At 35.9% G+C, this 25,537-nt stretch overlaps 1 long non-coding RNA gene and 1 pseudogene across 1 annotated transcript; both read left to right on the forward strand.

Annotated features, from left to right (window-relative positions):
• The first annotated feature begins 1,252 nt into the window (after positions 1 to 1,252).
• Positions 1,253 to 24,691, forward strand: LOC122226112. Its single transcript, XR_006205476.1, has 4 exons — positions 1,253 to 1,378; positions 4,473 to 4,579; positions 16,585 to 16,721; positions 24,637 to 24,691. It is a non-coding gene; the product is annotated as an uncharacterized LOC122226112 (long non-coding RNA).
• On the forward strand, positions 1,673 to 2,560 carry LOC122226110 (annotated as a pseudogene).
• Positions 24,692 to 25,537: the final 846 nt, after the last annotated feature.

Raw genomic sequence — 25,537 nt, forward strand, 5'->3', positions numbered from 1 at the left:
TGGAGTTTTTCTTTCATATTTGATATTTTCCCTAGGGAAAAAAGTCTCTCTTACTAGAAAAAGATAAAATTTAATTTCTTCAGTAGAAGAAACTTAAGCTATTCTCACTATGACTTTTCCAAATTTAAGATGTATGTGAAAGTGTTCTAAAGTCAAGGCCATAGACACTTATAGGCAGGCTATTTTTGCTACTTTATAATAATAGACACCATATTAGAAGCATAAATATTTACTTAAGGTATTTCTTAAAACAATTGAAAAAAATTAATTTAAGGTAAACATATATTAAAAAGCAAAAAGTATTATAGGAGTAATAGTAAAATTCCATAATTCTCTGCAAGTTATGTCAGTGGCTTCCTGTTGCCCATTGACAACCATATTTAATCATTCCTCTATTTAGGTCTTCTGGTGAATGCCTTAATATTATACTGCTTTTCTTATTTCTCAATTTAGACATTAGCAGAAAGTTAGTGATTTTTTGCTATGATAGTAAAGATTTTATTCACACTACTTACCATATTTTTTTCCCTCTTTGTCTAAAAAAGTTCTGGATTAGTAACTTTATTGGGAACTTTTGCTAATCTAAATATTATATTAAAAATATATTTCTTTTTGTATCAAATCCAGACATTCTTTGATTCCTGAAAATTTCAGCATTCTTAACACTTCCTTACTCTACTTTCTACTATACTTGGGTAGTTGGACAAAATAGTGGATGAAATTGGAATTTTAAATTTGAATTTTAGATAAACAACTGATTTTTTAGTGTAAGTATGTCCCAACTTTGTATAAATTCATTTGTCGGTAGATAAAGTAACATTTAATTAATTAGACATGAGAAAGATGAATATATTGGGGGATTCAAAAATAAGATAACCAATTTACCTGTATAACCCCCAAAGTCTTAGGAGTTTGGGGTGCCAGATACTTCTATATTGGGTTTAGGAGATAAAGCTAAAATCAGAAAGATTGGTGGAAATTATGTTTAATCTAAGGAGTAGCTAGACTCCCAGATCACCTCCCTAAGTCATCATGGCCAGACTAACTCCCAAGTCAGAATAATTTCTCAGCAGAAGAAATGAAGTTTCCATTTCTGGCACAGTTGATCTAAAAACAGTTAATTTAGGGATAGCAAGCAAAACTAAGCATAGGGTGTGGCCCTGAATTCGATACAAGAAGATTGAATGAAAATCTATGTTCTGTAGTGGGAGTCTAACAGCAGCTTTTTCCCTTTTGACTCAGAACGCTGATGGCAGCACCACTAAGAAGTAGCCTAGAGAGTTCCTATCCTGTGCTCAAAAGACTGGCTCAAAACAGAAGGTTTACAAAACTATCACATGTCAAGTGAAAGGGCATGGTCCCCTCTTTATTGCTCATGGTAAGAGCTATCAATCCACAATTTTTTTTCCTCCCCCAAACAGAGTTGTAGAACATCACTTGTCAATATAAATTGTTGGCCAGGGAAAATCAAACATTAGAATTTCCTAATGCAGAAGGCAAAGACCAAAATGAACAAGTAGAAAAGGGGGACTCAGAGGAAACAAAGTTGATAAGGAAAGAGAATAAAACTTAAAAAGCAAAAAACCTTTCTGCACTACCTGGGGTGGGGTTCATATGACATTGTTTTGCATTCCCGTTGTAACTTAAAGGGAAACTTTCAGATGTTTTCACAATGTTCAGAGCCCCTGATGCCCTGAAAATGAAGCACAAGGATGTCCTCAAATTCCTTGCAGCAGGAACCCACTTAGGTGGCAATGACCTTGACTTCAAAATGGTATCGTACATCTACAGGAAAAAAAAAAGTGATAATATCTACATCATAAATGTGAAGAGAACCTGGGAGAAGCTTCTGCTGGCAGCTTGTGCCATTGTTGCATTGAAAATCTGGCTGATGTCAGTGTCATTTCATCCAGGAATATTGGCCAGTGAGTTGTGCTGAAGTTTGCTTCTACTACTGGAGCCACTTCTATTGCTGGCCATTTCACTCCTGCAAACTTCACTAATCAAATCCAGGCAGCCTGCTGGGAGCCAAGACTCCTGGTGGTTACTGATCCCAGAGCTGACTACCAGCCTCTCACAGAGGCATCTTATGCTAACGGGCCTGCCATTGTTCTGTGTAACACAGACTCTCCTCTGCGCTATGTGTACCTTGCTATCCCTTGCAACAACAAGGGATCTCACTCAGTGGCTTTGATGTAGATGCTGGCCTGAGAAGTTCTGCATATGTGTGGCACCATTTCCCATGAACAACCATGGGATGTCATGCTTGGTCTCTACTTCTTCAGAGGTCCTGAGGAGATTGAAAAGGAAGAGCAGGCTGTTACTAAAAAGGCTGTGACCAAGGAGGAATTTCTGGGTGAATGGACCACTCCAGCTCCTGAGTTTACTGCTACTCAGTCTGAAGTTGCAGACTGGTCTGAAGGCATACAGGTGCCCTCTGTGCCTAGTCAGCAGTTCCCTTCTGAAGACTGAAGTGCTCAGCCTGCCACTGAAGACTGGTCTGCAGCTCCCACTGCTCAGGCCACTGAATGGGTATAGAACAACCACTGAGTGGTCTTAAGCTGCTCTTCAACAAAGGCAAATAAGGTGGAAATAAGGTTAACAAAAAATAAACAGTTTCTAAATGAGAAGAAGAAGAGGAAGAAGAAGGAGAAGAAGAAAGAAGGAGAAGAGGAAAAGTAAGGAGAAGAAGAAGAGGAAGAGGAAGAAGCTACAAGTAAAATTTTCAGTAAGATAAGACATTGCATTTGAAACAAGAACAAGATATTTTTCAAGGGAGCATCTCTTGAACAAGAAAGAACTCTTTCAAAATACAAACAGGATAAGGATAAACCTTAAAATCAGTAAAATGTTTGGAATATGTACTTGAGGCAGTCTTCCCAGAGGTAACATCAAAAGACAAAAGTATGAAAACTTGGAAGAAAAGTTAGGAAAATAAAAGGTACAACTAATGAATAATATGAATCTGTTCCAAAAGGTAAAGCTAATGAATAATCTGAATTCCAAAAAAGAGAATAGAACAAAGTGTAAAAAATTACGAGGTAATAAATTTCCTAAATCTAATGGGCATGTTTTCAGATTGAAAGAGCTCACAAGGAACCTAGAAAAAAAATCCACAAAAAAAACCCAAAAAACAAAAAACAAAAAAACCCACACTAACACTGGAGAAATGGGTCATGAAATTTCAGAACATCAGTGATGAAGAAAATTAAGGTCTGGGGCATCTGGGTGGCTCAGTTGGTTGAGTGCCTGACTCTTGATTTCGGCTCAGGTCATAGTCTTGCTGTTCATGGGTTCAAGCCCCATGTTGGGCTCTGCACTGACAGTGAAGAGCCTGCTTGGGATTCTCTCTCTCTCTCCCTCTCTCTGCCTCTCCCTCTTTCTACCTACCCCTCTTCCTCTCTCTCTGCTCCCCCCCCAAATTAAATAAACTTAAAAAAAATAAAATAAAATCTCTTAAAAAAAGAAAGAAAAAGTAAAGAAAGGTCTGAAAAAGTGAGAGAGTAAAAGAAAGAAAGGAAGAAAACAGAGGAAAAAGAGGGAAGAGAAAATCACACCATTATAGTTCAAATATCAACCTCTTTTCAGCTTTTCAACAGAAACATCAAAACGTAGAAAACAGTAGAGTACTGAATTAGAATCCTAAGCAAAAATAATTTCCAACCTAGAATACTATACTCAGCTAAACTATCAATCAAATGTGAAGGCAGAAAGAAAATGAAAATATTTTCAGACATGCAATGTCTCAAAAACTTACTTCCCATGAAGCTTTTCTCAGGAAGTCACTAAAAAATGTGCTAGTAACAAAGGGGGGTAAACTAAGGAAGAGTAAAACATGGGATCTGAGTCACAGGGAATAAACAGAAGGATGATGAAGAGAATTTCAAGATAATGGTGAAGAAAAGTCAAGAAAACAGTTTCTCAGCAAGTCCAAATTGGAGAGGAGACAATCTCCCAGAAAAACCAAATGTTTACAATGAAGGGAACATAATTATAATATCTGGGTGAGCTCTAATGTAGTTATAATGATATATGTATTAAATATTAATTTGATAAAAATTATAACATAATTAGACTGAGAAGATGGCAATAAGTTAAGAGAGGGAAAGAGAAAAGTGGAGGCTTGTAGAAAGACTCAAATTCTCTTCTTGTATCATTGGAATGCATTAGATAATACAAAAAATGGAAAAGTCAAGACATAGATATGTAATATTTTGTTTATAAGTAAGAAGTGAGTAGCAGAAAAAACAAAAAGAGATGAAAATGATTACTTGTGATGATCAGGACTTTGGCATAGGGAAAAATGCGGCAAAAAAACAGCTTTTTTTTTTTCTTTTGTTACCTATAAAGGTATTTGTCTTTAAAATTATGTGTATGTATTACTTTAATAAATGAATATAATATATAATAAATGAACAAATAACAATGTAGTGAATAAACAGATAAGAGTGTTAATATTCATTTTCTTACAGACAGGAAGAAAAGAAAGAATGAAATAAAGCCAAATGAATACAGTAAAAGAAAGCATCAGATTACCTGCAAGTATGGGAACATGGACATTTGACAGCTTAGTGGAAAGGTGATAATATTTTTCTGGAACACGTCACATAGTGCAATTTGTAAACTAATGAGAAACAGAAAGTAAACTGAATGTGTCAGCGTTCCTTTTTTAGTGCTCACAGTACTAAGGCCTTTGTGGAGAATACTAATAGTCTTGTGTATTGGATTCTTGTTGGAAGTGGAAAGGCAGAGACACCACCAGGATACCTCTCTGCTTGTAGGAGCCATAGACACAGATACTCAGACTTGCTGCATTGTATCCTTCTCTAACATGGTTTTTAAAAGCCTAGAAAATAGGTCACCACTGAAATGAAATCTTCATCAATGCCCTTTGCAAACTAACACAATTCTTCAGGACTCTACAATTTGGAGTGATCATGAAGCATCACAAAAAGACTTGGCTTTGTTTGCTGAAGTCTTGAGATAAATGAAAATAATCAGAAGGAAGAGGGGAAAAAAGCTGTGTGTATATATATATATATATATATATATATATATATATATGCACACACATATATATACACACACACATATATACATATATATGTTTTTATTTATTTATTTTTATTTATTTATTTTGAGAGAGAGAGAGAGCATCCACAGGAGGGGCAGAGAGAGAGAGAGAGAGAGGGAGAACTCCAAGCAGGCTGCTCACTATCAGCACAGAGTCCTACACGGGGCTTGATCTCACAAATAACAATATCATGACCCGAGATGAAATCAAGTTGGACACTTAACGGATTGAGCCACCCAGGTGCCCAAAACCTATATATTTTTTTTATGTCTGTTATGGGATAGGCCTTAAGACACTTCCATGTACCTTATATCATACAATCTTCCCCAAGGCAATGGGAATTAAATATAGTACTGATACACATATGGCAAAGAAAAGTAACTCTTAGATTTCCAGGAGATATCACAGCTTTATTAAACAGGTGCTGGGGTGCCTGGGTGGCTCAGTCAGTTAAGCGGCCAACTTCAGCTCAGGTCATGATCTCACGGTCTGGAGTTGGAGCCCCGCGTCGGGCTCTGTGCTGACAGCTCAGAGCCTGGAGCCTGTTTCAGATTCTGTGTCTCCCTCTCTCTGTGACCCTCCCCCGTTCATGCTCTGTCTCTCTGTCTCAAAAATAAGTAAACGTTAAAAAAAAAAAAATTAAAAAAAAAAAAAAAGCAGGTGCTGAGCTCAGTAGAATTCAATATTTCATAGGGTTAGTAAGATACTACTAGCAATGTAAAGTTAAGCTACACTAATAAAATTATGGAATACAGATCAAGGAAGATACTGGTTTCACTTTACTTTGTCAGGGTCATACCACATTTGGAGTGTTATGGGGTTTAACACAAACCCCAACTTGTTAAGTTGGGACACAAGCTGAATAAAGAAACAATGACTGTGAGGAGAATCAAAACCAAATTGTGAGGATAAATCAGCATTCACATGTTACATATGTTATATTCAGATGAGAAACATTTAGAAGAACCAAGGAGTTAATCCTGGAAGAAGGAAGACTTATTGGAGCACATTATGACTACCTTTTAAGTATTCTTATTTAGAAGGAATATATTTTATTCTGAATTGCTTCTAAGACTGGATAGATAGACACACAGAAGTTATAGGAAGAGCCTGATGGAGTAATTTCTAATAAATGGTGAGTGAGAGACAAATTACAAATTCTCACAAATTACTTACTGACCCTTTGTTGGAAATGTTTAAGTAATAATCAGATGATCATCAGTTAAACACTTTGAGAGAGGATCCCCACACTGGAATAGAGATTGTGCCAATTGCGATGTAAAATCAGATCTAGGTCTAATATTCTAGGTACTTAGATATGTCAGTTTTAATATTCGGTTTCCAAATACTGATTGTTCAATAAATAAACATTGGCCATATCCTGTATGTCAGAAAACAAAATGGACATTGTCTTACCTACTGCAATGTTAAATCCAGCAGAAGGGCTAATAATTAAGCAGATAATTATAGAAATAATTAATTTTAATTGTAATGAACATTATGAAGAAGTAAAGAATATTATGGCAATATATAACGCACACTCTAATTTAGTTAGGAGGGACAGGGAAGATTTCATTAAGGAAGTGATGTTTAAGCAGAGACCCAAAGGTTAAGTTAGACTACTTAGGAAACGACTCCAGATTCAGGGTTGAGGTTCATTAAAGTGTCGTGGATTAGGAAACTATATATACTGAAACAAAAGATTCTAACTTAACACTCAACCAATCTTACAAATGTCCTTTAGCATCTCCCTTGTTTATTGGTGTGTGATTGATATTGTCTGAAGGTTGCTTTTCTGCTTTATGGGAAGTCCTCTGCTCAGAACCTAGTTGTTTTGCTTTGCGTTCATACTTTGGGAACTTTTAGTTTGATTGATTTTGTTGTTGTTGTTGACTCTGACTAACACTAGGACCTACTACTCTATATTTGTAGGAACTCAGATAAGTCAGATTCTGGATTATATGCCACAGAGGCAAGTGGGTTTGCATTCCTGCCCTTGATTTTAGAGCTAAAAATACTGTGGTTTAAATGCCACCTGCAAAACAAAGAAGTGAGTGAAAAATGGCTCTAGGAATAAATGAACTCATCCTTCTCTGGAGTGTATTTCAGAAACCTACAGAGTAAAATCTTTCATCTAAATTAAAGATGGACCCTCACAAAACTTCAAAGAGTTTGATGGTATGAAAGGAGTAGCCAGGGCCTATGAAGTGCTGGTGAATAATTACAATCTGAGATTTATTGGTGACTACTCTTGTGTCCTTAAAAGGTTGGCTGACCAGATAAAACCAGGCATTGGCTAGAGGGAGGACTCTTGAGCCTCTCTATCTTTTGAAGTTTCTAAGGAGTCTTCCAAGGGGAAAATCAGCATTCACATGCTATATAGGAAGATCTTTACATAGACCTAATGGATTCAACTGCCTCAGGATTCTTCATTTGACAGTGTCCGATTCAGTGGCTGAGAAATGTCATTATGCTTTAGATCTTAGGGTTATCCATCATGCCTGCTAAGAGTTGAATGGAACATTCTTATGTTTGTGAGATATGTTATTGAATCTACAGTGTTGGTTAATTTTAGATCAGTTCAACAAAAAAATCATTTTACAATGGCATTTGACACAGACCTTATCAGGGATTGTGTAATCAAAGAGTGTCACCTATAACATGAATATGTGGAAATTCTTGAGTGAGTTTTCATAGCTTTGAGCAGTTCTCATAGTGTGACTCAAGGTAAGACACTCAGGTAGTGGCTTTTATTTAATAACTAGGATGGTGAGGTTTCTAAATGCTATGAGCATAGAGTAATCACCAGGTCCTTTCAATAATAGAGCTTACAAATGTGGTCTTCAAGTTATATAACTAAGTATCAAATTGTCACACTAAAATTGAAAGCTGAGCATTTTGTCAGTGACACCTTTTGTCTTCACTCCAAAATCTTGACTTTAGTTTTTGAAAGAATTGCTTGTTTGCATAATACTACCCTAGAAAAGATAGTTTATGAATGAAACAAACTAGTCACTTCAATTTATCTTGAATAATATTGATAAACAAGATAAAACAGGAAATGTGGAGAAGAAAATTTTGAAGACTTATTTATCTCAGTCAGTTATTCCAGGTCAATTATTGGGTTTTGAGCAATTCAAGCATAATCTATAAAGACCACAAGACATATGGAATAAAAGATCCCAAGATGGCAGAATAAAACACCTTTAAATTAAGAGAAACAAAATTTAGAGAAAACAATAATAAATTCTCAAAGAATTTATTATAGAAAATATGTAACATCCGTGCATAAGGTACAGTTTATAGACTGTCTAAAGATTATTCCCACTTCTAATCACTTATTGTACATTATAGACATGTATTTTTCAATATATACTAAATATATTCTCAATATATTATTGAAAAATAATAGCTCATATTTATTGAGAGTTTACTATGCTCTTGGCACAGCTAAACTGTTTACATATATCATCTCACTTACATTCACAACACCTTTATGAGGTAGGCACTATTGTGATTTCCATTATGTATGAAGAAAGTGCTTCTTAGAGGGGGAGGAAATAATCCAAGGTTTCTACAGCTAGCAAGTGTTAAAGACAGAATTTGGAATAAGGCTTTCTGAGTTCAGAGGCTGGCTCTTAATCTCAGAATGTACTGCTGGCTATATAGCAACACAGCTGACTGAAAAACAATGAATTCGAACAACTTGTCTCCTTTGCACACCCTTAAACAGCTAGTTTGCTTTTAAAGTGATTTCTCATTTTTTTGAATTGTCTCTGAACTGAGTATTTTGAAATTTTGCAGACATTGGTACAAATCATACCCCGATCTACGTGAAGTAAGATCACAGGTGGTGTTCCTGTATGAGTCAGGGGATGTTGAGAATTCTGGAGGTAATATCTGGACTTTAATGTGACATTGGTAGGTTAATTGTGACTGGAGGCTATGATTCCTTTTATTAATTGCTTTATCGTCTGGTTTACATTAGACCTGAAGACCAGGTGGATGGTGACTTGTAACAGGTAAATGAAGAATTTAGGGGGAGAAATCATGAGCATACTTTTAGGAACAATTGGGTAATCAAGTTAGAGTTTTTAGCATGGAGACTTTCCTTTTTCAACAGTCTCTTCCCTGAAATGTACCATTCCTCTGGCACCTTATAGCTTTCAGAAACATGGTATAATTTATTTTCAAAGACCTGCTTGCTAGGTTAGAGGAGGTCAAGAGCCTTGAGAGTGAAGAGGACATCCAGGTAGAGAGAGAGAAGAAAATCTGGCAGGCAGAGTTAGCCCCAGCAATACAAAGGAGAAATCAGAGCAATAATGTGATGTTTGAACAAGTTACATAAATTATTCAAGTTCCTCGTTTTCTGGATATGTTTTTCTTTTCCACTGCATGATTTTAACTTTTTTAATATATTTTTACCCAAGTGGTTTTGATTGGAAGTTTATTTACACAGACAGGTCTAATGTCGAGTACTTGCATTCTTCTGCAGTTTTCAAGTTTGATTACCCATTGACAGAATCTTGACACCTAAATGAATGTTGAAGGAATAAGGTAAAGTTGTTGGTTTTCCCCTCAGATACTCTTTTCATTGTGGTAATATGTAGTATGATGTCCTTGGGCAAGGAAACAATTTGCCTTGATATTCCACGGAAGTAAAATTATTTTTGATTGGGCATTGTTAATTTCTCAAATCTATAAGAAATTTAAACCTCAGTCTTGAATTAAGTGGTGAATGACAAAAATATTTTGACACATATGAATGAGGTTTTTGATTCAAAGACTAGGTTCATGCAAGGGTCATTATTTTCTTAATTTTTCATTAGAGTGTCCAACTTAATGGTTATGTATCAATGTAACACAGGATCCAAAGGCAAAAATAACAGTCCATATGCCCAATTCTAGTATAACACACACCAGTAGTACAATGTCTGCTGTGTGGAAAGATTGAGAAAGTTTCTTAATCAAATTTCTTACAAATCTTTGATGTCTGCTTATTTATTTTCTGAGAGCAGCAGCCTCTTCATGTTTGATGTCCCAATAGCAAGAGCCTGTTTCTGTTGAGTTGGATTATAGAAAGAGAGGTATGCTTACAGGGAAGCCCAGCTGGATGTATCCAGCTTTGCTGCCTTCGTTTCTTTCATCCTAGAAGAGAAAAGAAGACGAAGAGCAGTCATAGAATTGGTAATTGTATATTGGCAGAGTCTCAAATGATATATATTCTATTATACTCACTTGCAACCAGAGGATTCATTTTTGCAGCAGAAGGAAGGTGGATAGCATGCAAATGCTTGGATTAAACATGCTGTAATGCTTCGAAACCCTGACCATCGGTCTCTGTGTTGTTTGTAGACATATTTTGCAGCTGTTACATTGGTGCTTATTTAGAACAATTAGTAAGAAAAACTAAAGTGATTTGCTTGATTGTAGTTTCCTACCAAATATTTGAATAGGTATCAGGTGACTATTAGGATGGAAGGAAAAAGTGCAAAAGTTTAGAATTTGGCCATGTTCCCACAACTGTTAAGTTTAAACAATCTTGGTACTGTGTTCAGTCTCTTAAATCTTATGGGTCTGATATTTCTTCACTTTTTATGAGAAGAGAATTAGATTAATTGTTAGGGGATGTCACTGGAGGACCTTAGGTTAAGAGTTTTTTTTTTGAATTTTTTCTTGGAAAGGAATGGAACTGGCAGGGACAAGGTCAGTTTTATATTATGTCTGATGACAATTTCCAGGAAATTTGGTTAGTCAAACCATATGGATTCTTGGTCTCTATTGTAATTTGCCAAAAGGGATGCCCCCCCATGGAAATTGTTACATTTGTTTTTATAATATTGGCATCTGTAAGTTCTTCATGGTACAAGGAATAAAATCTTGAGAAGGAGGCTGAAAAGATCTAAATCCTGAGATCCAGCAAATGGGAAACATTCTTTTCCACAATTGGAAAGTCTAATTGCCCTTATTATATATACTGGATGGTGAGAAAAATCATTCCAGTAGTGAGAGAGGATTTATGAATTCAACCTACTTAATGGACTCTGATGAGACTGGACTTGATTTTCATTCACATATTGTAATTTAAAATGATATTCTTAGGAAATCAGCAATTTATCATAAACTTCAAAAACCTGAGACATTCAAATTAGAATAAGGAGGGTATTCATTCATGCAGCAAATATTTACTGAGCACCTTATAAAGGCCAGACACAAAGTATTTGTAAGACAAATTGAGCACGATAAACATACTCTCATTTTATTTTATTTTTTTTAATTTTTAACGTTTATTTATTTTTGAGACAGAGAGAGACAGAGCATGAATGGGGGAGGGTCAGAGAGAGGGAGACACAGAATCCGAAACAGGCTCCGGGCTCTGAGCTGTCAGCACAAGGGCCCGATGCGGGGCTCGAACTCACGGACCGCGAGATCGTGACCTGAGCCGAAGTCGGCGCTCAACCGACTGAGCCACCCAGGCGCCCCAAACATACTCTCATTTTCATGGAACTTTCACCTTAGTGCAAAATAATGGGAAACTATTTTGGAAAACTTATGGATAACTCTCAGCTGGCCATGCAATCAAGATATTTTCCTGTTGTTTGGTATGTGCTCATTTAGATCCATGAAAATTCTGTGTTTCTGATTTACTTGTGCTAACATTAGCTTTTTAGTCAGACGTTGTTTGATGTTGGGTCTTGAACTAAGATTACTTATGAAAGAATAAATTTATAATAGTGACTTTATTTGTTCTAACACCTAGGCTAATTAATTGCAAGTATTAATTAAATTTCTTTCCTGTCTTCATAGAATTTAGCATATCCTAGATATTCATGATTATACAAAGGTATATCAGTCTGCCCTTTTTAAATTTACTTTGCTCCTTTTAAGGACATACAATCTGCTTTGAGCCCATTAATTGTGCAAGATCTTGCTAATAAATTTGGAACTGACTAGTCATACATAATGTTTAGCAAACATACAGATTATGCCTATGTGTTCAAAGTGAGGTAACAACTCTGACAGTTATATTGTTCCTGCAATTAGTGCAAACCATAAGTTTTCCATGGAGTGATGAGTCATTAGTTAGTTGTTAGCTCTGCTACAACTAATTATTTTACAAAAATAAAATATCAAAAGTTGTGAATGTTTTAATTTCTAAGATAAATTAGAAGAGTCAAGATTAGCCTTATAGCAATTCCATTAATTATTATGCATTATGATATACTTTCTTGAGAGGAAGAGAAAGATATAGAATTACATATAAATCCAGATCTGCCCATTGGGAGGGGTTTGTATATGTGACTTGAATTTGTCCCATGTTTCTGATAGAAGCATGTGTGATAGACTTTGGCTCAGGCAGGACTAGAATACTAGTACTAGAAAATCTGCTTTTCTGACTGCCGTATAGCCCCTACCTCCACCAATATGCTCTCTTTCACATTGTTCTGAAAAATTTCTCTCAATAGTTTTCAGAGAATATTCACCATTCAGACTCAGCAGGTAAAATGGCTGATAGAAAAATTCCCATTGCAAACAGAAAATGTTTTTTTCTTTTCCTTTTTTTTAAATTGAAGTATAATGATCATGCAATGTTATATTAGTTTTAGGTGCATAATATAATAATTCAACAATTCTATACACTAATTGGTGCTCATAATGGTAAGTATACTTTTAATCCCCTTCAGTTACTTCACCCATTCCCCCACCTGCCTCCCCTCTGGTAACTATCAGTTTATTCTTTATAGTTAAGAGTCTGTTTTTTTTTTGTTTTTTGTTCTTTATTTGTTCATTTGTTTTGTTTCTTAAATTGCACATGAGTGAAATCATATATTATTTGACTTTCTCTGACTGATCTCACTTAGCATTATACTTTCTAGATCCATCCATGTTGTTGCAAATGGCAAATTCTCATTCTTCTTTTATTACTAATATTCCATTGTGTGTATGTATTTAGTTATAAATTTTATTAATTTATATTATATATTTATATTTATATTATATTTACAAATTTATATATAATACATATATATTACTAATATTCCATTGTGTATGTATATATGTGTGTATATATCTCACATCTCTATCCATTCATCTATGGAAGGGCACTCAGGTTTCTTCCATACCTTGGCTGTTATAAATAATGCTGCAATAAATGTAGGGGTGCATTTATCTTTTCAAATTAGTATGTTTGTTTATTTTAGGTAAATAACCCAGTAGTGGAATTACTGGATCATATGGTAATTCTATTTTTAACTTTTTTGAGGAACCTCTGTGCTGTTTTCTTCTATAGTGGCTACAACAATTTACGTTCCCACCAACAGTGCAAGGGTTCCTTTTTCTCCACATCCTTTCCATCACTTGTTATTTGTCTTTATTATTCTAGTCATTCTTACAGGTGTAAGGTGATATCTCATTTTGGTTTCAATTTGTATTTCCCCAATGATTAGTGATATTGAGCATCTTTTCATGTGTCGGTTGGCCATCTGTATGTCTTCTTTGGAAAAATGTCTATTCAGGTCCTCTGCCCATTTTTTAATCAGATTATTTTTTTGATGTTGAGTTATATTTCTTTTATATTTTGCACCCCTTAATGGGTATATCATTTGCAAATATTTTTTTCCTTTTTGGTAGGTTGCCTTTTTGTTTTGTTGATGGTTTTGTTTGTTCATGATGATGAAAATGGCTGACAGAAGAATCCCATTGCACACAGTAGACGTTTTAATTAATACATTTCAAAACTTCTATTTAACTACCATATTTACCTCTTGATTTAGATAGATTTCAATTTTTTTTTTCTTTTTTTGGTCTGGTGGTCCTTTGTCTGTATTGTAAGCTGTCTCAAATCCTTTTTGGGAACAGGTTACTGGTTGTTGTAACAGTCAGAATTTAGTCAGCAAGACAGAAACTACTCTAAGTTTCAAATAGAGGGCATTTACTGCAGATAATTAATAACATAGGTGACAGAAGAACTAAAAACCCAACAGAGAAAGGAGGAAACAGCAAAATCAGCAGCAGCAGGAAACAGCTACCATACCTGGGTTTAAAAGAATAGGATGAATGGAGGGGAGGTAGCTCACCAGACCTTAGATGCCAAGGGCATCTAACGTTAACTATCTAGTAGAAGCTGCAGCAATTCATGCCACTGGAATTACTACTTTGGAAAAAAGAGCGCAAAATATCCTATTTCTCCTATTTCTCCCACCATGCCCTCACCCCTCATCTCCTGACAGTATCTCCTTTGTCAAGACCAGAAGCCTGCACACCCAGGACTTGGAAACACAGTCTGCAGGGTCAATATCCTAGTGACATAGGACAAAAGAAGGATGAAAACTGGATTTGTAAGCAAACAAAGCCAAAGAAGTTTTGAGTCAATCAATCCCAACAATCTTTTATTTATATGTGAATTTTCCTCCAGAGAAAATAAAGTGATTGGTGCTAATTTAAAAATTAGCATGATAGGGGCGCCTGGGTGGCTCAGTGGTTGAGGGTCAGACTTTGGCTCAGGTCATGATCTCCTGGTTCATGAGTTCAAGCCCCACATTGGGCTTGCTGCTGTCAGTGCAGAGCCCGCTTCAGATCCTCTGTCTCCCTCTCTGCCCCTCCCCTGCTCTCTCTCTATATATCAAAAATAAACATTTAAAAAAATTAGCATTGTATACTTTGATTAGCTTTCAAAACTCTTGAAGTATCAAAAAAGAAATATCTTCAAAGTATCCAGTTATCAAGAGGTAAACTGCAAGTTTTATTCACCTACTCTTTACCATAGCATTTTGTTAGCTGAATGTAAAACCCAGAGAAGGGGTTACTGGGAGAACTTGTGTTAACTTCTTTTTCCCCTGAGAATGGTTAGAGAAAAGTTAGAGGTATCAGGTTAAGTTATTCTAAATGCAATTCTTCTTGGAATCTGATGTTTCTTTACAGATGACCATTCTAGCACTATAAATTCATAAGTGATATCTATTAAATTTATAATTCTTTCATTATTAGATATTTATTTCCAGATAGAAATCAATCAGTTGGACTTAAAGGACTTAGGAGGTGCTCTGGAAAATAGAGAAGTATATACAAAACCTGACTGGATTTGCAACCTTCTTAGTACGATGTAACAAAGCAATAAGTAGGTATTCATGTCTAGAGATTTCCAGAATGCAAAGCAGGTTAGAATGATCCTCAGAGCTTATTTATATGGAGAAAAAATACTTCTTATTACTGTAACAAGAAAAGACATACCCTACAAAGCAAAATATCATCAAATTCAATGTGATGCTTTGGACACCCATACAACTCCAATTGTTCTCTGTTCAGATAATTACCTTGCTTAGGAATTTGGTTATATTCAGAAAAAAATCCTCAGATCTTCTTCATTTACTGAGAAAAGACTTTGGTCACATGTCTTCAAAAATGGAATAAAGCATGAATACATTTTCCTGCAAGAATGACCTTATTTTATTAGAATCAACTTATTTTACTAGAATTTTATTTAAAACAAAATTCTAACCACAGTTGATATATAAAATGGTTTTATTCTCTCTCCTTACCTTTTTATCATCTTCCTTTTTGCAACCTATGTATACTCTAGAAAACTTGATTTACTTAATCATCATCATTATATTTATATATAAGAATATATAATTTTCTTATTATTGTCTAGTTTCCAGGTAGTGGGCAGTGACTTTGGTATTTCTCTATAGGTTTCTTTGTAAAGAAGAATTATTCTAGACATTTAGCATTTTTCTGTCAAATATTGATCCCATAGTCATTCGCTAGAGAGTATAGGAATTTTTCCACTCTGGTCAGCTTGAAGTGAGAATGATATCAGTGCCTATCTCATAGTGATGCTATGATAGTTAACATTTGTAAAGAACTCAGACTAGTGCTTGACACATGGTCAATGCTGAAGTTCTTGGTGAATAAATAAATCCATAAATAAGTAAATCTCTATTCTATCCATGCATATTAATTTCCATCTTTATTGTAGAGCTATGATATTCTCTCTGTTTGAATCCCCACCCCTCTTTCTATTTATCTAAGTCCTGTGGTTCTTTAAGAACTTGTTCAGATTCTACCTATTAACACTTTTGTAACAACTCCTGCATCTGCTGACTTCATCTTTCTCTTACACCTTACTGCACTTACACACAAATACAGTATGTGTTTTTATTTAGCCCTTACCTTTGGTTGTTATCCAGGAGAGAGCATTGGAGTTCCTGGACAGCTTTTCTAAAATATATATCCCTGGGACAAATCTCCAGAGTTTTTAGATTCAGTAAGTACTGGCTGGCACTAAAAACATATACATTTTGATTAAAGCTCTCCAGTAAAACTGAAAGAGGCCCCTAGTTAAATACAATGATAAAAAAAATTATCTCTTGGAGTATGTGCATTTCTTTTCTCAATGAGACTATAAATTTCTTGAGGACACGGACCATGCTTTGTTTTTCTTGTGTGTCTTCCCACAGTGCTGGAAACATGACCACTACTGAATAACACTCTTCTTTCTTGTTTGACAGAAAGATGTCTGAGTGCGGGACCTAGGATATGAATTGTCAAGGGATGTGGAGGAACAAAGAGATCCACAGATGGATCATTCAACTCCTGCCACAATTATGCTGTGTAATGAGGAGCCATAAAACCTCGGTGACATACAGTAAGTGTTTGTTTATATTTCTGGAATCAACAGGAATAGACTAGGGTCTCTGCTGAGCTTACCTGGGCTTACTCACACGCTTGGGTGTTTGGGAGGTCAGCTTGCTGCTGACTGGGCCCACTTTATTGTCTGCAGTTCAATAGCTGACCTATGCATCTGTGAATTGGCTCTTTCCACATAACTTTGATGCTCCTTCTGGGACCATTAGGCTAGTCAAGGCAAATTTATCATGGAAAAGAGGACAAGAGAGCAAGCCCAGATGTGTAAGCCCATTTAAAGCCTCTATTCACAATGCATTGGCCAAAGCAAGTCACATGCTAAAAAGCCCATTCATGGAAGGAGGGTACAGCAGTTATATGGCAAAAATTATAGACGGCATGAAGTGGGAAGAACTGATGGCATTTTTCCCCAACCACCACAATGGGGCTTTTGTTAATGTGTCTTCTGAGCAAAACCTACTCTAATGCCTTACTGAAGGTCAATTTTTGTTGTATATAATCACAGTCAGGATGTTTTTAAAGCAATCTTACCACCCCTGAGTAAGCAGGCAAGTAATCTTATTCAGAGAAAAAAAAATTGCAAATAAAGGATCATGCTAATGCCACATCATTTGCCATTATATAGAGAAATATCACCTTGTATTTCACAGACTTGACACCACCTGGGTAATATGTCACACTTCATTAAACAAGAACATCAAATGCAGAAAACAAAATATTTGTTGTTCAATAGGATTATTTACTACTTGAACAAGGTTTGAGAGATTGTCAACACGATGTGTTTGAATTCAGGAAATTAAACCAAGAACTGTGACTGGAAAAATCTTAAAAATACCACAAATTTATTTTTAAATGATTCAGCATCTTTTTGTCACTTGTGATTTGAACACTGGTTCCATCTTTATCACCTACGGTGCTGTTTAGTGCACTGTTGCAAAACAACCAGGCAGTCTATCATGGAAGTTCAATTTAGTGTTGCCAGTGAGTCATCTGGGGTCTGAGAGTTTGTGCTAAGTTCCTCAGCTTTCAGTAAGGCCACACCATCTCTTTGTGTGAAGGGCCTCCTCTCTCAAAGAGCCAGAAAATTATAACATTGCAAAGCAATTACGTATAATTCATCACCCAAATAATAGCTAAATTACTATGACCATTTTCTAAATTAATGTGCTGATTTTCCATTTTTGATTCTTGCTCTCAAGGTAGGTACTTCAATAACTCTTAGAAGCAGGATTGGTCAGCAATACAAACATTATATAACTGTAGTAAGGGAAATTGTTTTCCATTCCTGCTTTGTTCTTACTCTGTCATGGGATTTTAGGTAAATCACTTAACTGATCAATGTTCTTATCTATAAAAGCAGACAATTTGGGTAAATGAATAGCAAGGATCTTTGCCTATGTAGCCAAATAATAGAGAGTCTGAAGTAAACTCTGAGTCAGATAAACATCTTTGTTCATATAAGAGAACACTGTGTAGCAGCATCCTGCTTATATTAAAGGTGTTAGGCTAAGTTTTGCTCGGTTTTCCTTTCTAGAAAGGAAAGACATTATCTTGTATAATAAAGAAAATAAAAGAGCACACAGACACATACTAAGATGTGGGCTTATGCAGTATACCTAGTAGAGTTCATTGTTATCACCTTGTACTGATGGAGATTTTGTGATGGCTACAGAAATAAATGAGACAAATTGGGATTTTGATATAACCAAAAGGTTTCTTCTGAACCTTTCTGATTGCTAGAGAAGAAAAAACCAGAGAGGCCTAATAAGCTCTTTCTCTGCCAAGTGGAGATATTTTAGAATCTTACGTGAGTGTGATTGTAATGGAGCTAGAGAACAGGCCCCTTTTCCTGGAAAGTCAAGAGGGACAGCATTCCACAGCACTGAGGACCTCCTCTCTCTTGCACACATACAAATATAATCACCCAGTCTAACTCTGAGTAACACAGCAGCAGTGGGAGCAGGCTGGTTGTAAAGGGAGGCCTTCAAGAAAGTGGAGGTTAAAGGCTCAGTTTTACTTTCTTAAATAGTTCTAACATTGTAGCCTCCCTTTTAGTCACAAAAAGGGAGTAGTTGCTTTGGAATTTGGAGAAAAGCTTAAGTTCCTCTACATACTTTTTGATAGACCTTTGTAGCTGCTGCTACTTGTAGCAAAGAAAACTTAGCAAGCACTTGGTCAAGCTAAGCTGGGCCTAGATACCATATGATTAAGTGAAGTTGTCAGGATGGTTCTACAAGAGCATGAGGAACACCACCAGGCCCTGAACTTGGGACCAGCCTGTATTAACCTTGGGGGAAGTGAAGGTTGTAATGGGAATGAAGCCAGTGGCAGATAATTAATTATTTCAAAATGTTTATTTTCAACAGACTTTGAATCTTGGTGTCTTGTATATGGATAAACAGGCAATACTTGGAAAAGCACAGTGCCATGAATGTTTAATAGCCAAATGATATCTTGATGTCAAAGCTTCTTATATGTACATGCATTTTTAACTTGATTTGACTGCCACAGTGAGACAAGCTAAAATTGAAGCACAGTTATTTTCAGGACTTAGGAATCTAAAAATTCAAACTGCATGGTATCGTCTTAGGATGGGACAAAGTCGTTCCTGTAACAGTAAAATGGAGAAAGCATGTAAAAAATGGATAATTGATGCCTAGATTTATAATTTGGTGTTTATGTATTACAAAGATCATCAAGATATTCAAAAAGAAAAGGGAATAACGTACTTTTTACAAGATATCCTGTCTATGAAGATTAGTGTTCTAATTTGCATAGAAAAATTGGGGTCCTGTTTTCATAAAAAGAAAATTGTGACCAAACACAGCAAGAACATTTGATTGTGTGACTAATGCTTTGGACTACAGTTTCCCTATCAGAAAACTAGCCTGAGACCCATCTATTGCTGGGAATATATTTAATTACATGACAGGTTTTAATTAGATAGGACCATTCAGCCTTCTTAGTCTCCATCTTTATCTCTCCATGAGCCGTTTCTCCATTAGAAGGATGCAATAGCCATAATTATTCCAGTTATCCTAAAGAGAATGTTTTAAAATACAGTAGTTAGCTGTCAAAAAGAGAAGGCTAATTTCCAGTTATGAGGGCATTTTCCCAATGGAAATCTTCCTTTCATTCTGGGGAGACATTTTTGTGTCTGTTTCTGGCTTTATTTGGCTCAGTTTTCTCCTTCTTCAAGAGCTAAGTTCTCCCTTGTAATTGTTTAGAATTAAACAAATTCCTCAATTCCAGAAAATTTTCTGGCTTTTTTTAGCTGTAGCCAAACTCTCTATATTACCTAAATAAGTACCTAAAATATGACACATGTAATAAAAATGCTGAGCCAGAGACATAATGGAACCAAATAATTTGAAAGTATTTCCCATAATGTGGGGAATTTTAATAAGTGTAAAGTTTAAAAAAATCAGTGTTCAAATATTTGGGCAATTATGGGCTAAATGAATAGATTTCTTTAGGAATTATCAGATTGTTTACTCTACTGATAGAATAAGCTCATTGGCAGCAGACTTCCAGATCTTTCTACTTCTATTGTACTTTCATGACAGGGGGAAGCATAGGGGAGAGTCTTTACATTTGGATAATTAGTAATATCACACTTTTGTTTTCTCTGAAGCCAGCACATGACAATATATTCCCTCTATGTCCATGACTAAAAAGTTTAAAAATGTTCCTGAGGTTCCCATTGTAAAGGAGAAAGGAGACCCTATTTTGTATGAATGCCAGCATATGTTGGGTTTTAAGCTTGTGAAAATGAGCCAGATACATGCAGATGCACAATGTCTAAGTTTTGGCTTCTCAGCCTTTACTTTTTAGATAGAAATGTCATAGCCCAGTAGGCAAAGAACTGTTGATAAAATTTTAGCATTAAAAAATTATATTTGAGGGGCACCTGGGTAGCTCAGTCGGTGAAGTGTCTGACTTCAGCTCAGGTCACGATCGTGGGGTCTGTGAGTCCGAGCCCCGCATTGGCCTCTGTGCTGACAGCTCAGAACCTGGAGCTTGCTTCAGATTCTGTGTCTCCCTCTCTCTGCACCCCCCCCTTTCCCTCTCTCTCTCTCTCTCTCTCAAAAATAAATGAAAACATTAGAAAAAATTTTTAAAAATTAAAAAAAATTTATACTTGAAAATTAGTTGCTTATTTGACATCGTGCTAAGATTAGAGCATATATTATTGAACTGATTATTTGGTAGGTATATCCTAGAAATGGTAATCTATATAATATTTGGTTTTAATTCATGTTATTATCTTACTTGTTAACCCTTAACTCAAGATACCATCATCTCTTTCCTGGGCAATTGCAATCACCTTCTGCTGGTCTCCCTGCTTCTATCCATGTCCCACCGCAGACTATTCCTTACCCAGTAGCCAGTGTGATTCATTTAACAACATAAGACAGATAGTATCCCTCTGCTGCTCTAAATCATCAGATGGCTCCCTGTGGTAGACAGAATTGTAAGATGGCCCCAGAGTTTCCCACCCCTTCGTGTACATACTCTGTGTGATTATTTGCAATAATATTTCCTTGAATATGAAAGACAGGATTTCACTCTCAAAATGTTATACGGCAAAATGGATTTTTTTAGATGCAATTAAGGTACCAAATTGGTTGACCTGAGTTAAAAGGGAGATTTTCCTAGGTAGGCTTGACCTAATGGTGTGAGACCTTTAGAGGAGTCTAGGTCTTCCCAGAGGTCAAAGAGATTTGATGTCAGTGCAACATCTTCCTGCTGTGCTGAAAGAAAGCAACCATGTTGTGAGTTGGAGGGGCAGCGGGGGAGAGGGTGTGCATTTGGCCAAGATCTGTGGGTAGCTTCCAATTGCTCTGACTGATGTTTGACTGACATGCAGCAAGAAAATAGGGACCTCAGTACAACAACTACAGGGAGATGAATTTTGCCAACATCCTGAATGAGATGGGAAGAGGATCACAATTCTCAGATGAGATCATAGCCCCTGCCAATATCTTCCTTTCAGCCTAAGAAGGCTGTGAGCAGGGAACCCAGCTATGGCATGCCCAGACTCCCGACCCACAGAAATTGTTAAGATATTGAATTTGTGTTGTTTTAAGATTATAGCAATTTGTTATGTAGGAAACGAATATACTTTCCAGCTGTCACTGAAGAAAAAATAAAATGAGTAAGGATTGAGTAAAGATTTCGCTTTCTGCTGCCACACTGGGCTCTTAACTGTTCCTGGAACACTCCAGCATGCTCCTGCCTTAGGGCCTCTGTTCTTATCCCCCTTCCTGGAGGTTCCTGCCCCAGCATATCCACGGATCTGTCACTCATCATTCAGGTGCCTATCAGAGAGCTCCTTCCTGGTTACCTAGATTAGTCAGGATAGGCTAGGTTTTGCTATGCCAAAAAACAATCCTCATATTCAATGACTTAAAATGAAAAAAAAGTTTGCTTTTCATTTCCCTCTATGTCTAATTTGGATCAGGAAGAGTTTTGCTCATCATGGGCATGAGGGACCCAGACAGATGGAGATTCCAACGTTTTGTAATGACATTATTTCATCTTTTTTTTTGATGAGTATTAGCATAATATGTATTTCTCTATTCCTTTACTCCCCCCATCCCTTTACTTTTAATATGTTTGTGTCTTTATATTTAAAGTGGCTTTCTTGTAGATAATATATAGTTGGGTCTTGTGGGATTTTTTATCTGATATGTGAGTCTCTGTTTTTTAATTGGTATATTTAGATCATTGATAGCTGAAGTGATTATGGATATAGTTGGATCAATACATCCCATATTTGTTACTATTTTCTATTTTCTATGCACTGTCCTTGTTCCTCATTTTATTCTTTTATTCTGTTTTGTTTTGGTTTTGGTCTTCCTTCTTTTTCTGCCTTCTCTGGTTTTACTATGTATTCCTCTTTTAACATATCAATTGAATTATTTTTAACATGTTTTTAGTACTCAAGTTTGCAATATACATTTACAACTAATACAAATCCACTTTCAAATAACTGTATATCATTTCAAGTACAAGTACCTTATAATAGAATATTTTCAGTTCCTTCCCTATCTTATGAAATTGCTGTCATTCACTTCACTTATCCATAAGCTATATGACCAAACACATTGTTGCTATTATTATTTTGAAAAAACTGTTATCTGTTAGATAAATTAAGAATAAGAAAAATAAAAGATACTGTTTTGCCTTCATTTATTCCTTCTCCAATACTATTTCTTTCTTTATGTAGATCTGAGTTTCTGACATCTCATTTTCCTCCTTTCTGAAGAATTTCTGTTTTACATGTGTTGGAAAGCAGGTTTACTGGTGACAAATGTCCTCAATTTTTGTTTGTCTAAGGAAGTCTTACTTCTCCTTCACTTTTGAAGGGAAATTTCGCTAGATATAGGTTGGATCTAGGTTGATGGTTGGGTTTTTTGTTTTTTAACATTTTAAATATTTCACTTCACTGTCTTCTTGTGTGCCTGGTTTCTGAAGAAGTCTGATGTAATTTTTATTCTTGCTCCCCTATAGGTAAGGTGTTTTATTCTTTGGCTTCTTTCAATATTTTTTTTCTTTGTCTTTGATTTTCTGCAATTTGAATATGATATGCTTAGGTATTTATTTTTTTATCACATATTTATTCTGCTTAGTATTCTCTGAGATTTCTTGACCTTTGGTTTAGTGTCTATTATTAATTTTGGAAAATTCTCAGTCATTATTGCTTGAAGTGTTTCTTCTGTTTCTTTCTTCTCCTTCCAGTATTCCTATCATTAATATGTTACACCTTTTGTAATTGTCCCACAGTTTTTGGGTAGTCTGTTCTATCTTTTTATTACTTTTTCTCATTGCATTTCTCATTGCATTTTGGAAGTTTCTACTGACATTTATTCATGTTTACTGATCCTTTCCTTGGAAATATCCAGTCATTGATGAGCATATCAAAGGCATTTTTCATTTCTGTTAGTTTGGATTTCTAGCATTTCCTTTTGATTCTTTCTTAAGGTTTTTATCTCTGCTTACATTACCCATGTTTTCTTGCATGATGTACATTTTCCCCAGTATAATTCTTAGCGTATTAATCATAGTTGCTTTAAATTCTAGTCTAATATTCCCACATTTCTGCTATGTCTGTATCTGTTCTGATGCTTACTCTGTCTCTTCAAACTGTGTTTCTTTTTCTTTTAGTATGCCTGTAATAGACCTTTATTTAGTGTGAGGTTTTGTATTTATTTGGCTACAAGTTAGGTGGTGATTATTGTTTGCTGTAGCTGTAGGTATCAGAGGCTAAAATTTCCTCCTTGGTGTCCTTGTTTTTGTCTCCCCTTTTGTCTTCAGTTTTCCCTAAAGAGTTCCTAAATGTAGTCTGAGGCATGCACTTCTTTCCATAGTATCCACTTATATTATACAGGAGCCGTCCTGATGCTATGATAGGATGTGGGAGGAAGGAAAGCATTCCATAATTCTGTACTTTGGTTTAGGTCATTAATGAGCCTGTGCTGTGCCCCTGGGATGCGATCTTTACAAGTGCTTCTCAGTCCTTCAACCTGCTAGTTAGTTGAAGTGGGAAAGCTAAAGGGGGATGGAGTTGGGTATTCTCCTTCTTCCAGGTCAGTTAAGTCCTGGTAAAACTCAAGTCAATTAGGCTCTGGTAAAATAGTTCCTCTTGAGGGCATGCCTTGTGAATAAAAACAGGTTGCTCTGGGTATATTTCAAAATGGCTCATTTTCCTTCTCCCGTTTAGAAAATATCAGGGAAGTTTTCCCTGATCATCACTGTGAGAACCTGGTAGAGTTCCTATCGGTAAAACTCACTGAAGTGCAGTAGTTCTCTAAAAACTGAGCATCCTGGGTTTTTGTTTTTGTTGTTGTTTTTTTTAAACTCTCTCACTTGTCCGTATTGATGCTCCAGCAATTCTATCAATTACCATTTAGGTTTCCTACCTTGATATCGGTTCTGATGGAGGTTCCTACTTGGAGGTTTCTGCTCCGGTAAGTGGCAATTCTCTATATCCACCTGTCTCTTCCATTTTGGGGACAGTTCTTTGCCCTGTGACCTCAATTCTCTGTAGAATCTAAGAAGAGTTTTTGATTTTTGGTTCAGTTTTTTTTCTTATTGTGTGGACGAAAGTGATGGCTTCTAAGATTTTTACTTGCCAGACTAGAAACTAGAAGTTGCTACTTTTTCAACATGAGACTTAAAGCTCTGCCACAGCAGAAGGAAACATCTTAGAGAATTGCGTGGTGGCTCCTAAATTCTCCAGCTTGACAGTGACATGTCATTTCTATTCATATTTCATTGGCTAAAGCAAGTCAATGATTTTAAAATGTGAGTAAATATAACACTCCAGTGTTCCTAAAAGATGAGCATTAGGAATACTGGAGAAACATTATTAATGGTGAACAGAGCATTCTATAGAAGATAGTATTTCCAACTCCATTTACCACTTTATGTCTTCTTTCTAGCACTTTATAATACTATATTATGTCATACATAAGATATTATAAAGAAACCTATTATGGTAAATACTCTGTTTATTATTTGTCTCTCCTCTCTTACCCCCACCAAAGTGAGGATCACGGGAACAGGAACTTTGTCTGTTCTAGTCACTTTTTATCCCCTAAACCCAGAATATCTAGTACTCAATAGATATTTGGTAAATGAATTAATGAGTGCATATTGTTTTAACCTTGGGAGCCCAGAAAAATGAACCCTTCCTTGAACTCTTTATCTCGGCCAAATCTGGCCCAGAGGCTATCTTTCCAATAGGAATGTAGCTACAAAAACCTTGTGCAGAGTGCTTGTCAGGCTAACTGGGCATGGCCTTTGCTATTA

Source organism: Panthera leo, chromosome C1 (assembly GCF_018350215.1).
Source record: "Panthera leo isolate Ple1 chromosome C1, P.leo_Ple1_pat1.1, whole genome shotgun sequence".
NCBI lineage: Eukaryota > Metazoa > Chordata > Mammalia > Carnivora > Felidae > Panthera > Panthera leo.